This window comes from Schistocerca serialis, chromosome 5, assembly GCF_023864345.2.
Source record: "Schistocerca serialis cubense isolate TAMUIC-IGC-003099 chromosome 5, iqSchSeri2.2, whole genome shotgun sequence".
NCBI lineage: Eukaryota > Metazoa > Arthropoda > Insecta > Orthoptera > Acrididae > Schistocerca > Schistocerca serialis.
In genome coordinates, this window is record NC_064642.1 from 263,246,091 (window position 1) to 263,252,090 (window position 6,000).

Below are 6,000 nucleotides of genomic sequence, written 5' to 3' on the forward strand. Positions count from 1 at the left end.
CCACGATTTTCCCAGTTGTGACAGTCAGGTCGAATACCTCACGGCTGTTATAATCAATACTGCCGAAGTTCCATTCCTCGTACTACTTCTTCTTCACGTCGCGTTTCTGTCCCCTGGTGGAACGAGGCTTGTAGGGACGCTATCCATGCTCGACGACGTGCTTTACGCACCTTTCGCCGCCATCCTACGCTGGCGAATTGTATTGAATACAAACGACTCCGAGCGCAATGCCGTAGAGTCATCAAAGACAGCAAAAAAGCTTGTTGGGCCTCTTTCACCAGCTCCTTTAACCGTTTTACTCCCTCTTCTGTCGTATGGGGTAGCCTGCGCCGGCTGTCGGGCATTAAGGCCCACTCCTCAGTACCTGGCCTGACCTCAGGTAATGAGGTCCTTGTTGATCCTGTGGCTGTCTCCAACGCCTTTGGCCGCTTTTTCGCGGAGGTTTCAAGCTCCGCTCATTACCATCCTGCCTTCCTTCCCAGGAAAGAGGCAGAAGAGGCTCGGCGACCTTCCTTCCACTCGCTGAATCTGGAAACTTATAATGCCCCCTTTACTATGCGGGAACTCGATCGTTCTCTTGCGCTGTCTCGGTCCTCTGCTCCGGGGCCAGATGCCATTCACGTTCAGATGCTGGGACACCTTTCTCCGGCGGGCAAAAGCTTCCTTCTTCGTACCTACAACCGCGTCTGGACCGAAGGTCACGTCCCCATGCGTTGGCGTGATGCTGTTGTTGTTCCTATACCCAAACCCGGGAAGGATAGACACCTTCCTTCTAGTTACCGCCCCATTTCTCTTACAAGCTGTGTCTGTAAGGTGATGGAGCGCATGGTTAATGCTCGGTTAGTCTGGATTCTTGAATCTCGACGACTACTTACTAATGTCCAATGCGGCTTTCGTCGCCGCCGCTCCGCTGTTGACCACCTCGTGACCTTGTCGACATTCATCATGAACAACTTTTTGCGAAGGTGCCAAACGGTAGCCGTGTTCTTCGACTTGGAGAAGGCTTATGATACCTGTTGGAGAGGAGGTATCCTCCGCACTATGCACAGGTGGGGCCTACGCGGTCGCCTGCCCCTTTTTATTGATTCCGTTTTAACGGATCGAAAGTTTAGGGTACGTGTGGGTTCCGTATTGTCCGACGTCTTCCTCCAGGAGAACGGAGTGCCTCAGGGCTCCGTCTTGAGTGTAGCCCTTTTTGCCATCGCGATCAATCCAATTATGGATTGCATTCCACCTAATGTCTCGGGCTCTCTCTTCGTCGATGACTTCGCGATCTACTGCAGTGCCCAGAGAACATGCCTCCTGGAGCGCTGCCTTCAGCGTTGTCTAGACAGCCTCTACTCATGGGGCGTGGCAAATGGCTTCCGGTTCTCTGAAGAGAAGACGGTTTGTATCAACTTTTGGCGATATAAAGCGTTCCTTCCATCATCCTTACATCTCGGTCCCGTTGTTCTCCCATTCGTGGACACAACTAAGTTTCTAGGGCTCACGTTGGACAGGAAACTGTGTTGGTCTCCACATGTCTCTTATTTGGCGGCCCGTTGTACACGTTCCCTTAATGTCCTCAGAGTTCTTAGCGGTTCATCTTGGGGAGCGGATCGCACTGTCCTGCTTCGCTTGTATCGGTCCATAGTCCGATCGAAGCTGGATTATGGGAGCTTCGTCTACTCGTCCGCTCGACCATCCCTCTTACGCCGGCTTAACTCCATCCACCATCGGGGGATACGTCTTGCGACCGGAGCCTTCTACACTAGTCCTGTCGAGAGTCTTTATGCTGAAGCTGCCGAGTTACCATTGACCTACCGGCATGACATACTGCTGTGTCGGTATGCCTGCCGGCTGTTGTCTATGCCCGACCACCCCTCTTACGAGTCCTTCTTCGCCGATTCTCTCGACCGTCAGTACGGGTTGTATGTGTCTGCCCTGCTGCCCCCCGGAGTCCGCTTCCGTCGCCTGCTTCGACAATTGGATGTTGCCCTCCCTACCACCTTCAGAGAGGGTGAGAGCCCGACACCACCTTGGCTCCAGGCTCCGGTTCATATTTATCTCGACCTCAGCTCACTCCCGAAGGAGGGTACTCCGGCTGCAGTGTATTGCTCACGGTTTGTCGAACTTCGTGCTCGACTTGCCGGTCACACCTTTATTTACACCGATGGCTCCAAAACTGACGACGGTGTCGGCTGTGCCTTTGTCATCGGGGCCGCCACCTTTAAATACCGGCTCCTCAACCAATGTTCCAGCTTTACGGCCGAGCTTTTTGCTCTCCATCAGGCCGTTCAGTATGCCCGCCGCCACTGCCATTCATTGTATGTACTTTGCTCTGACTCACTCAGTGCTCTTCAGAGCCTTGTAGCTCCCTATCCGGTCCATCCCTTGATTCAATGGATACAGCAGTCCCTCCATTCTTTCGCTGATAATGGTGGTTCTGTCAGCTTTCTGTGGGTTCCCGGACATGTAGGAGTGCCTGGGAATGAGGCTGCGGATGCTGCAGCCAAGGCTGCAGTCCTCCTGCCTCGGCCAGCCTCCCATTGTGTCCCGTCATCTGACGTTCGTGGGGATGTATGTAAGAGGCTTGTGTCATTGTGGTGGGATGCTTGGTCATCCCTCCAAGGAAACAAGCTCCGGGCAGTTAAACCGCTCCCAACTGCTTGGACAACATCCTCCCGATCATCTCGGCGCGATGAGGTCCTTCTGACCAGGTTGCGGATTGGGCATTGCCGGTTTAGCCACCGCTACCTGCTCTCCGGTGACCCAGCCCCGCAGTGCCCTTGTGGTCAGGAATTAACAGTGTGCCATGTTTTATTGTCGTGTCCCCGTTTTAGTCAATTTCGTGTTATCCCGTCCCTGCCATCTACTTTACCGGATGTTTTAGCTGATGACGCTCGAGCAGCTGCTCGTATTCTGCATTTTATAACTTTAACTGGCTTGTCCAAAGACATTTAACCTTTTTACTTATTTTATCCGCATCTTTGTCAGGTCCTTCTGATGTCCCCCCATCCCCTTGAGTTTTAGCAGGTTCCATGTGCTCTAACACCAGTGACTGGGCGCTAATGACCTCAGCAGTTGAGCGCCCTTAAACCCTACCAAAAAAAAAAAAAAAAAAAAAAAAAAAAAAAAAAAAAAACAACTAGACATTTACTTTTCAATCACAGAAATGGTGTCATTAGTATTATTTTGCTAAATACACAGAAGCAGAAGCAATAAGTAAATTATTGCCCAGATTATTTGCCATATTATTTTAAACTGTTTTCATAAAAGACAAGAAAAGTCACTTCATTCTCGTAGGTTTATGTCCAAATCAGTTGATGGCTTCTGATAAAGAATTTACATCATCATACTACGCACCTGCTAAACGAACAAGTTCACAATCTTAGCCAGAACCCATTTCATCTTCTTTCTCTCTCTCACTGTAATGTTACTGGAAACTTATTACCTATAGACATACTGTCACTGAAAAAAACAAATATAATGTAACTGACTTTGCTTTTGCATAAATGCAAAAATGTGCACAGGCACAGGTCATTGTTGTGTGGAGAGCTGTTCTTGTACCAAGACTTCAGCTGACGGAAATTGGAATGACCTCTTCAGTGACAAAGTGTTGCTCACTAGAAAGTGGTGCATCAACATGGAGAACTGTCTCGACAGTTATTCACAGTGGCGGCAGCTCCTCCAATTGTTGATTCTCCGCAAGCCTTTCCGCACTTCGCTGAAGTCTTCCAGCTTCTCAGCCTCCGCCGGCCGGTGTGGCCGAACGGTTCTAGGTGCTTCAGTCTGGAACCGTGTGACCTCTACGGTCGCAGGTTCGAATCCTGCCTCGGGCATTGATGTAAGTGATGTCCTTAGATTAGTTAGGTTTAACTAGTTCAAAGTTCTAGGGGACTGATGACATCAGATGTTAAGTCCCATAGTGCCCAGAGCCATTTGAACCATTTTTCTCAACCCCCATACAGACAAATAGCCTCGTGTAACTACTGAAACTCCAGTTATGCAGTATTTCGTTCTTTTGCTGTTACACAGAATTTCCATATTTTTTACCTTGTTTGACTTAAGCAGAATTTTTTTCCACCTTCATTTGCATTGTAAGGAAATTAAAATCCATCATTCTGGCAGAAACAGCTGTGCCACGCACGTCAGCTGAAGAAAATCAGGAAAGGAAAGCAGATAAAATGCGAAAACACTCTGTGTAGTGTAAGCCAGCCTTTGGTCAAAGAATCTGTCTATGTAATATCTGTTTCAAGTTTATGCCCTGAACAAATTTCCTCTCTTTTTATTTTCTTTACTTATCACTAATTTGATATGAGGCAAGAATCAGTTGCCTGCTACTCAGTCACAGATCTGATGTGAAAAGCCTTGAGGAAGATTGTGACCATTTAGATGGAGACCACATAGTAAGAGATAAGTTCCACTCTTGGCAAGGTATCCATTGCACGTACTGTCTGTCGGTCGAAACCTGTGGTCAATGGGACATTACACACTAATCTTCACACAATGGAAAATCCATTATGTAATAATGACAATGTTATGAATAGGGTACTTGCTACTCACCATATAGTGGAGATACTGAATATATGTTATGTAATTGTGACTAATGCCTGTTTGACTGAAAGCTTTGTTTGACAATATTTTTGTTGTGCCTAACTGTGAATCAGCACCTCCACTATATGGCGAGTAGCAACTATCCTTTTTATAATATTGCCAAACATTAATCTTCCTTTTTTATTGCTGTGAGATGACAAAGCAATCGAGGTACAGTTATTGGTGTCACTATTTTAAACCAGACAACTACTTTTGTTGTTATAACCAGTGCTTGATATGTGATGGTATTCTGTACCAATACCTCTGATAAAAAACCATTAAAATAATGTTTTAAGACATTAATTAAAAACAACAGTCCCTGTTAGATCACAGTACAGATACTACTACTTTTTTTTTTTACAAATCAAGCACTGTCCACAGCTGTTGCTAGCTCTACATGTTCTATTTATTCAAGATCATGTTACAACCAAAAGGCCAAACCAAACTGAACATATCTAGAAGAAACTGTTGTAAATTCATGTTCATTTTCACAGCCCATTATGTACTCTCACAGACTGATCAATCCAAAGTTACAAGCAGAGGAGAGGTGATGTGATGTGTGGAAAGAATCAAAGAAAAAGAACTGAATACATGACAAATAAGAAGCTATGTATCATTGGTTGAATGTGTTACGATGGGCTCATTATATCGTATTCTAAACACATACAGGTTTCTAGGACAGATGAATATTCAGTATTTCTTCATCCCACTCACATTCAGATTGCTGGAAGTTATGCAATCAAAAGACTTGATTCAGTAACATCTCACTGCAAACTCAGAACTTCATGGAACGATTTCTCGCAATGAGAGAGAAATGTAGATTGAAGTTGCAGTCTGGCGGAAATTTTCACATGTCACTAATAGGTATTAGATTTATACCTAATACTGCTGATGTCGAACAGTTCACACTAAGTGAATAAATTTTGAGTAATTGAATATATTATAAAAAAACATTCAACATTCCATGCAGAGCCAATGACAAAATATTTTAATTTCATGCTTTCACAGCTTTACTTTTGAAGAAATCTAAGCAACTCAGTCAAAAAATATTATCCTTGGACCTATAATCATTAGTGAATGGACCTATAACCTCTTCTCAAGAGCGCATGCACTCTCCTCTCCCCACCCTCACCCCCCACTTTCCAAGACACACACCCATGATGTAACATTATGCAATGATTCTGTAATAACTTTCTTGGGGCAGGGGTGGAAGCAGGGATTGTGAACAACACACATATAAAATGAGACGATATATGTAAGAGACATAACTCCTTTGGCAATAAACAAATTTATTATACTGCAGTTGTTTTTAACATGTCATTGCAACAGTAACTCCAACACAAGAGATACAAGAGTCATCTACTTCAATAAACATTTTATGACAGTGGGTTTTCACAGTGCAAGTAAACCATTTTATTTTCTTAA